The 9,708-nt window shown below is 42.7% G+C and overlaps 1 protein-coding gene across 1 annotated transcript in view; it reads right to left on the reverse strand.

The window, feature by feature from the left end:
• Positions 1 to 9,412, reverse strand: part of LOC117370357 (transmembrane protein 125) — a 29,402-nt gene extending 19,990 nt beyond the window's left edge. Inside the window, exons 1-2 of the mRNA XM_033965759.2 lie at positions 9,092 to 9,412; positions 1,361 to 1,683 (exon numbers count right to left, since the gene is read on the reverse strand). The gene's annotated coding sequence lies outside the window, so the exon portion shown is untranslated. The remainder of the gene's footprint in view (positions 1 to 1,360; positions 1,684 to 9,091) is intronic.
• Positions 9,413 to 9,708: the final 296 nt, after the last annotated feature.

A 9,708-nucleotide genomic window follows, 5' to 3' on the forward strand; every position in this document is an offset into this window, starting at 1 on the left:
CTTTGAGACGCAAATGTCCAGCAGACTGGGGTCCTCGACTAAAGATAGTGAGGTACAGATCTTAGCCGAAGAAAAGAAATGGTTTTATGTGACGATTATCATGGACAAAATAATGGCTGCGATTAATGATTATATCACGATTATGATTACGGTTGTTATGAATATGAATAATTATAACTTTAACAGAGAATATTATGGATGAGTAGGGCCGTCAACTGAAATTTTGGGGCCCAGGGCAATAAAACTCACATGACCCCCCTGTAATACAAATTAATAGCAAGCGGGTCCAATTCTGGGCCCCTAAGACCCTGGGGTCCCAATCAACAGACCCCTTTGTCCCCCCGCTGACTCCCCTGTGTAAATCATTGTTTTTCTGCACATGCTAGTGACAAAATGGCGATTAATGTTGTTGCCGATCATCACGATGATATAAAATGTCCCACGAACGATTATTGTCGACCCTTTTTATCACGATAAACAATATTATTGTTTAGTGTCCTGTCAGACATCATCTATCTCCTATTTATAACTCAGATCTAAAGCAAAACAGAGAAAACAATAGTGCTAGCCAGTATGCTAATAGGTGTGAAATCACTCATTAGGGGCCTGAATGATTATGCAAAATATGACTCAGGCACAGTTCACATTTAGAGCAGCTCATTAGGTGTGTTATCTTCAGTGTAGTTAGCTCCTCCCTTGAGACAGATATAAGGCAGTGTCCAACATTAATCTGACCAGAACAGAAGAAGTGGCTTGGACGAGCAGCCAAACGTCTTCAATTTTTTATTTCAATATTTCAAGAACTCGCTGTATTACAAGACAAATCAGCATTTTTAACTATATCAATTTTAGCTGCCTCCACCTGTGTTAAAAATGTTCGGCCGATAGAATGTTGTGATGTCATCTGAAACACAGCAATAATGAGAAGTGGGCGGGGATCGGGGGTAGGTGAAAACACATTTTCTGACTACTCAAGCCATGCAGGATTATTCAAACATACACGATTCAACCAAAACACAACTCAAAGGAAGAGAGAGCAGTTACAACATGGGTTAGATGTTTCTAGAACGCCACATTAGATTGGCAGCGTCGCGTAAAAAAAAAAAAAAAAAAAAAAGTGCTGCTTGCTTGTTGTTATGACATTTACGCCTACGTCAGCTCCCATTGGACACCGCAGTTTTCTAACGCAGAAGTCGCATTAAGTCTCATTAAGTTTTAGATGAATATTGTGATTTAAAATGTGCAAATTATAACATAATGATCCACAGGTGTCACAGATTAAACTATAGAGCGACACAAGCACAATAAGTCCGCTTTAAAGACATAAAAAGTGCAAACATTGTGTAATTTATTGCTTTACCTCTCCGTATCGGCACCACCCTCTTCTCATCTCCTCCGTCAGCCGTCCACACTGCTGGCGTCCCCCCAGGCGAGGAGCGGGGTCAGAGCGGGCACCATCTGTCTGAAGGATGACCACCCATGCCAAACTCTACGGGACAGACAGGCTGACCACACAAGACGGTGATGGGACAGGGCCACTGGTCATCTGGGAGTACAGATACAGCAGGTGTCAGGAGGTGGCGCTCTTTCTGTCCACAGTTACAATGATGAGGCCAGGCAGGGCATCAGGAACACAGGGGGCAAGTGTGAGTCAGCGCCCACGAGCTGAGCCCAAATGGAGATCTGCGAGGAAATGAGGCAAAAAAACATTAAAGAGGAGGTATTTGACTTCTATGGGGTTTTAAAGAGGAGGTATTTTACTTCTATGGGGTTTTAAAGAGGAGGTATTTTACTTCTATGGGGTTTTAAAGAGGAGGTATTTTACTTCTATGGGGTATTAACTGTAACACATCACATGTTTAGATCACCATGTTTTCTTTTATTGTTTTGAAAATGCAAAATTCCCCCAAAACAATGTATTAACATGTTTTATACAACAAGTTTTACTTTCGTTTTTGTCAAAAGCCCCGTCCCCTTCACAGCACTATCAAATTACGTTTAGTTTTAATGAAACTACTGCACATCACAACAGGCTTGTGAAGCTGTAGCGTTCAGTTTTGTATCATGTTTTTGTATATTTATGGAGAATTGTCGTGTGGGAGTATAGGTGATGTAGGCTTGTGGGTGGAGCCTCGTACAGAATCTTATAGCTAACTGTAAGGAGGGTTTGAATAGGGCCTGGGAGAGATCCCTAGATTACTTAAACATGCATGGATGACATCTGAAACCTCTTCAGACATATTTTTGATGAGGGAACGACTTTAGAACATTTTTTTGCAGTATACCTCCTCTTTAAATTCTTCGCACCTCATTCTCCAAAGTTAGAGTTGCCTAAAATTTTCCAAACTTTTGAATACAGCTGAAATGTTTCTAATCATCATAGACTGTATATATAAATGGACATAGCTAACCCGTTAACCACTACGTTCCAAACAGGAAGTGATCACGGGCGCACTTCCCGCTCCATTGACTCCAATTCACTTTCTGTGTAAAAACTGTGTCCCCTCTCTCTGTAACTGCTGCTGTCAGACTCATCATTTTGGTCTTAAAATGTTCATATTAACCCGCTCTACATGATCCTGGGGTTTTTATTTCACTACCACAGCTCATGCATTTGACTTCATATTAAGTTTCCCTTTGGACATTCATTTACACTTTCACAATCACCAAATCAAAACTGGAACTAAACTCAAAACTAAAGCTGGACTAAACCAAGACTAAACCACGTCTCACTAAACTCACTTAGGACTTGGGAGTGTTCACAGTTGCCATAAAACCACATTCAAACTGGACCAAAACTGGGACTAAGCAAGAACTAAACCTGGACTAGAACATGACCAAACCAAGTCTACATTAGGGATCGACCAATATGGGTTTTTTTCATGGCTGATGCCGATACAGATTGTTTAGAATCCAGCTGAATTGAAGGCCGAGAAAATACGGTACCACAAACTCCCCCAAGCCGTTTTTAACCACGTTTTGTGCAGTTATCTCTTCCTATTAAAGTGTTACTATGAAGCTTTGTGTGGATTTTTTTAGGCAGCAGAACGACCAAAACAAAAACCCCAAATATCATCCAAACATATCAACCAAACAATACATCGCTCTATCTATCCTGAGTCTACATCAATTTACAGTTTATATTTTGACCCCAAGGAATTCTGGGTGTTGTGGTGAAAAGCGTTCACAAATCTCATATAGCTCATTCTGGACAGTTGTGAGGCAAACATAAAAACACTAATAAAAAGCGCACGCTGGCTCCAGACTCGTGCTTCAGTAGAACAGTCTGATATTGTCCTTGTCTCTCCGTTACACCCGGAGCACCTCCCCGGGGGGTTCAGAGGTGGACCTCAGCTCACTCTATTACATGACCTGTCTCTGTATTAATGACCATAGTAATGAATGAGAGGGAGCGACGTGTCAGGTGATCTGTCTCAGCCACTCACAAGCTCCGAAGTGAAACAATACAGCGATAGACAACGTTTTATATAAAGGGTTTATATTAGGACATGATCTCTGTTCTGTTGATTCCTCATCACAAACAGACCTGGAGTTGTGTTTTGTTTCATTCACACACGTTTAACACAAACAAACAAACCTGCATATTTAGACTGAGTTCTTCTCTCAAACTGAAAACACTCTGTTCCACCTTGTGATGTCATCATGTGGTAATACAGGAAGTGTTCCATTGTGTTTTTAAACTTCATAAACCTTCACTAGACTCATTTGGATGGATTTCAGACGTGGAATTGCCAATCTATACTGAAGTAAAGGTAAAAGGAGCTGTTAACTTGAAAACTACCACTTCATGACATCACAAGGTGGAACACAGCATTTTGAAGTTTTGAGATATAGACAGACTAATAATAAAGTGTTACTCAAACATGTGTTAATGAAACATAACACAACTCCAGGTCTGTTTTTGAGGAGGTAACAGTATTATAACGTGGCTAAACGTTCATAAGAGTCAGTTTAAATTGAATATAGCACGTTTTGAAATCAAATTTTGAAATACAGTATCATGACACAAACGTGTAGTAATTTCTGTTGTGTGTTTATGTGTCTGTATGTGTGTGTATGTGTGTTTATGTGTAAAGGATCAGCTGAGGTCAAATCCAAACACCTCACAGGGATATTTAAGATTCTGTCCTCTCCTCTACTCCACGGCCTCCTCACCTATACCAGCACACACACACCCGCAAATACACACACCGATACACGCACACACACAGATACACGCACACACACAGATACACGCACACACACCCAGCCTATGTCGGAGAGATGGGCCATAAATCTCTTTGCTCCTGTTCTTTTATAACAGCCTCCATCACACGTCGTTTTCAGCCTGAGTTGCTTTAAAGTCAGATACTTTCTAAGTGCGGAGGCTACAGTGGAAGTGACAGCTCGGGCGGCTCGCTGTGGGACGGCTCGCTGTGGGACGGCTCGCTGTGGGACGGCTCGCTGTGGGACGGCTCGCTGTGGGACGGCTCGCTGTGGGACGGCTCGCTGTGGGACGGCTCGCTGTGGGACGGCTCGCACTGGGACGGCTCGCTCTGGGACGGCTCGCTCTGGGACGGCTCGCTCTGGGACTGCTCTAACTGGAACGGCTCATTCTGGGACAGCTCCATAGCTTAGATTCTAATGTTTTTTTACAGTAGCGATGGGCAATGCACTGTATAATCTATAAACACAGGGAGCTGTTGTGTTGAAGTAATAATAATGATGCAAAGTTATGTTACAAAATTGGGTTTGTGTTTGATTTCACTCTGGCTTAGTCCTGGCTTAGTCCTGGCTTAGTCCTGGCTTAGTCCTGGCTTAGTCCTGGCTTAGTCCTGGCTTAGTCCTGGCTTAGTCCTGGCTTAGTCCTGGCTTAGTCCTGGCTTAGTCCTGGCTTAGTCCTGGCTTAGTCCTGGCTTAGTCCTGGCTTAGTCCTGGCTTAGTCCTGGCTTAGTCCTGGCTTAGTCCTGGCATAGTTCCAATGAGATCTTGGTTGGTTTTGACCTGGTATTTGCTTGGTGTCTCATGTTTTAGTCCTGATTTAGTCCAGGTTTAGTCCTGGTTTTAGTCCCGGTTTTAGTCCCGAGTTTAGTCCCGAGTTTAGTCCTGTTTTTAGTCCTGGTTGGTTTTGACCTGACATTATCTTGGTGTATCATGTTTTAGTCCTGGTTAATTCCTGGTGTTTTGTGGTTGAATCCTGGGTTATTTTTTTATTGCTTTTGGTAAATGGTCCCATTTTTATACAGAGCTTTTGCACCTCCGAGGCACTGAAAGCACTTACACAGTAGAATCTAAAGAAGTGGACTAAGCAGTTAGAGAGAGAGGGGCCACAGTTTTCCAATGTAAAGTGAATTAGAGTCGATGGAGCCGGAAGTGCTCATGATCACTTCCTGAAACACGGCAGCTAACAGGTTAGCCTTGTCCATTTATATATACAGTCTATGGCTTTACATCAAGGAACTCATCCATACACACCAGTGTATGCAGACACGAGGTGGGTTAAGCATCTTGCTCAAGGATACAGCAACCACATAAATCTGTGGGAGCTGGAATTGCACCGTCAACCTGTGCATCAGTGGATCTGACTGTTTTACTAATGGTGTTTATGTTGAGAGCGGGATTCGAGCCGCCAACCTCTGGATCAGTGGACAAATGCTCTACCAACTGAGCCACTGTGGCACCGTTTCTGTTTACGCTTTGTTATTAAAAAATATCTTAACGTTGCATTTTGATGTGTCCACGTTATTTCCCTTGTGGATTAATAAAGTTTAAGTACATCTATATCTGGATAAAAACCTGCTTCATTACATGGGTTTAGTCTGGGCTGGTTTATGGTGAGGGTTAAGTTCTGCCGTACCTCTGGTTTTATCCTGCATTAAAGCTGCACTGTGCAACTTTTCATATGACTTAATAAATGGTTTTACTTGAGTTTTTTATTATTCAAAAATACCTTGAAAAACATTGTTACTTATAACCATACACTGTATAAAAAAGTGGACATCACCTGCAGCGTTCGGCTCCAGTCAAATGAAGCTCATCGAGACTAGAGCAGTTATAGCGTCTAATTTGGAGCAGAGTTGCATATTTGGAATACCGACTGTGAGTATCATAGCAACCAAAGAGCCAATCTAGAGTGAGGCTGTTGAAGGTAACGCCCCTTCCCGCCCACACCGCTGGTTTAGCAGGGAGTGGGCGCTTAGCAACACTGTCAATCAAACCTGTTACTAACGCTCGCGAAAGCAACCTTGGGGAAAGCAGCTGCCTGATTTGTCTCTTATTAATGTTCATATCTTGATTTACAGACACAATAGTGAAACAAAACACCAGGATCATGTAGAGCGGGTTAATACGAATATTTAAGACTAAAATGAGGAGTCTGACAGCAGCAGTTACAGAGAGAGGGGACACAGTTTTTCAACGGCGGCTAGCAGGTTAGCTATGCCCATTGACATGTACAGTCTATACTTACACATGTAAAACAGCTCAAGAACCTCTCATCTGACAAAAAAAAAAGGTTCTATCTATTAATGTAGCGTAAACATGTAAAGCAGATACACAAACTCGAGTCTGATGTGAAGAATCGACTTTTACCAAAGATAGGAGATGGGTATGTTTAATGCCCTCCGCCAGAAAAGGTACACTGTGAATCTTTAAACCTTGGACAGTTCTGGAATAGTCCTGGTTTAGTCCTTGTCTGTTATAAATATGAACCGATCTCATATAAATGTAATAGCGACTGTAATAAAGACTAAAAAAAACTTGTTGGACTAAATATATCTGCTGCCAATCGATTGGTCAAAAGCTCTCAAAACTATTACATATCTTTGCGTATCAGACCCAAACTGCGCTCACAAGTCTCCACCTGCAGGGGGAGCTCATGCTAAAACTACTATTTATGCAGAAAAAGTACTAGGAAACAATGTAGAAATGATATAACGACAGATTAAACTTGTGAATCATGAGTTTAATCTGACTTTTTACACAGAAACGTAACGACAATGGCTCAGTCAGTACAGCGAAGGTTGGTGGTTCGAATCCCGCTCTCGACATAAACAGCATTGGTGGAGCGGGCAGATCCACTGACCCACAGGTTGGCAGTAGACGTGGGACGATATTGAAATTTTTTGTCACGATTATCAAAATAATTGCGATTCACCATAATGATTCAAGTTGATGATACTTTAAAAATGTTATGAATATGAATAATTATCATTTTAATGTTATGAATAGGTTCCATGTTTAAACAGCTTTTATATAACTGGACTTTGTTATCAGTGAAAACAACTACGATTTAGCGGAGAATATTTTGGACAAGCAGGGCCGTCGACTGGAACTTGGGAGCCCGGGTTCTGGGTCCCTAAGACCCTGGGACAACAGACCCCTTTGTCCACCCCTGTCAATGCCCCTGTGAATAAACCATTTTGTTTTTTTCTGCACATTCTGGTGACATAACGGCGATTATCTTTACTGGGGATTATCACGATTTTATAAAATGTCCCACGAACGATTACTGTCAATTATTTTTATCACAATAAACGCTATGATTGTTCATCGTCCCATCCCAAGTTGGCGGTGCGATTCCAGCTACCACAGATAAATGCCGTCAGTGTGTCCTCGGGCAAGACACTTAACCCCCCCGTCGTCCCCAGCGTCTGTGCACACTGGTGTATGAATGTGTGTGTGAATGGGGGAGTGTTCCCTTGATGTAAAGCGCTCTGAGTGAGTTGAATGTGGAAAAGTGATTAAAAAAAACAGCTAACTCACTCTCTCACTCCTCCTTCCTGCTGTGGTCGGATTTAAATCCTTATAATTTAAATAAGATAATTAACTGATCAAACGTCTTAAGGCCCACAGCCCTGGTAATAGCAATAATAATAAAAGCCTAGATATAAATCAGTATAAGTAGATAATAAGAATCATAATGTAAGTAAAGTGGATTGGATGATGCTGTTCATTTCGTATGCATCTGGAGTCTCCATGCTCACTGTACGCCGCGGAACACCGGGGGCACGTGGGGGAACGTGGGGTCACGCCTGGACACACCATCGATCCGCTTCATTGGCAGTGACTTGAACACAGCCTCAACACAACATCCCTCTGTGTGTTTTATAGATCTCCCAGCATGCAGCAGCAGCAGTGACCCCTGACTGCATCAAATGAAGTCTAATTGATGATTTACAGGGGCCGGGCAGAAGGTGTTGGGCACGCGCTTCATCACGGACCACCCCCGGACAAAGGTTAGCCGCACGCGCACAATGGCGGCTCTGTGTGTACTTCCCGGTTCGAACTGTGGTCGTTCTTCGGGGAAATTCCGTAACAAATAATTTTCCTGGTGGGTACAGAGCTGGAGATACAAGCACAGGGACGTCTTTGGAGGAAATGTTAAGGTCAATGTATACGCCAATGCACTACGGTGGCCCTTTAGGTGACAGATTTCAAACCACAATGTATACAATCTAATTTACTATTTTAAATTCTGGATTAGTTTAAATATTCTGGATTATAGTGTCCTGAGATCATTTTTTTAAACTGAAAATGCAAAGAATTTTAATTTTAAGTGTCACATCATTGTCCTGATTTGTGTGTTATTTAATTTATTTTAAATATGTCTGGATTATAGTGCCTTGAGATTATTTTTAAAAATAAAAAATGCAAAGAATTTTCATTTTAACTGCTACATCGTCTTGATTTGTCTTATTAATTTTTTTGTTTTGTTTTTTGGTGTGTATTTAAATTCCACTAGTCTATCTATATCAGCAGCCTACCGCAATTTGCATGAAATAAATGTGTGACAACTTAGACTTTACTTCTCCTAAAACAGCCAATATGTATTTTTCAGTTTTGTTTTCAAACTATAAGATTTTGTGTGCACTACTCATGACCTTAGACAATACAAAAAAACCCAAAAGCTTCATGTTTAAATTCTTGACTGTGGATAAAACAGTGAGACTCTCAGCTGGGGGTTGAGACGTGCCACTTTTCCGTGTGCGTAAAGTCGTCCTTAAATGCGTAAAACTAAGTTAAAACGGTCCAAGTTAGTGCCAAACGGGGTCTGAATGTGCAAAGTTCACGTGGTGGTGTCTGTTCTCACCTGTCCAAACTGCAGCGCGCGGATCCGGTGTCTCCTGTTCCCATGTTACACCTCGCGTTCGTTCATTTCGATTCCCGGTCTCGTTTATCCGCTGTTCATCGCCTTCTCCATCCCCGTTACTCGCGTCTGTGGTCGGTATTTCCAGATCTTTCCGTCCTGATCCTCCCGTACGCGCTGTATCCGTGCCTGCTCGCTGCTCTCCCGGTGTCTCTCGGCTTCTGTCTCCGTTACGCACGGACTTTCCTCCGGTTCACGCAGGTGTGGCCACGGCAGACAGCGGCGGTGGGAGGGGACGTGCGCGGCCGCCTCTGAGCCTCTGGTCCCCGGGGAGGTGGAGCACATGACACCCGCTATGACACAGCGCATAAATAAAACACGCGCGGGGATAGTAAAGGAGTTTGACACGCAGAACAGAGATCACAGCCGACAGGGGGCGCACTGTCAGCAGGGCCGGACCTAGCTTTCAAGGGGGCCCTGAGCAGAATGTGTCTCTGGGGCCCTTAGCTGTGAATGTACCTGGATGCAGCTGTTGGTGATGCACATTTGACATTATGACCAGGCTCTCATCACCTTGTCCTATTGTGTTTCTATTCATGTGACCAAAAAACTGACATTTT

The sequence above is a fragment of the Periophthalmus magnuspinnatus genome, chromosome 4, assembly GCF_009829125.3.
Source record: "Periophthalmus magnuspinnatus isolate fPerMag1 chromosome 4, fPerMag1.2.pri, whole genome shotgun sequence".
NCBI lineage: Eukaryota > Metazoa > Chordata > Actinopteri > Gobiiformes > Gobiidae > Periophthalmus > Periophthalmus magnuspinnatus.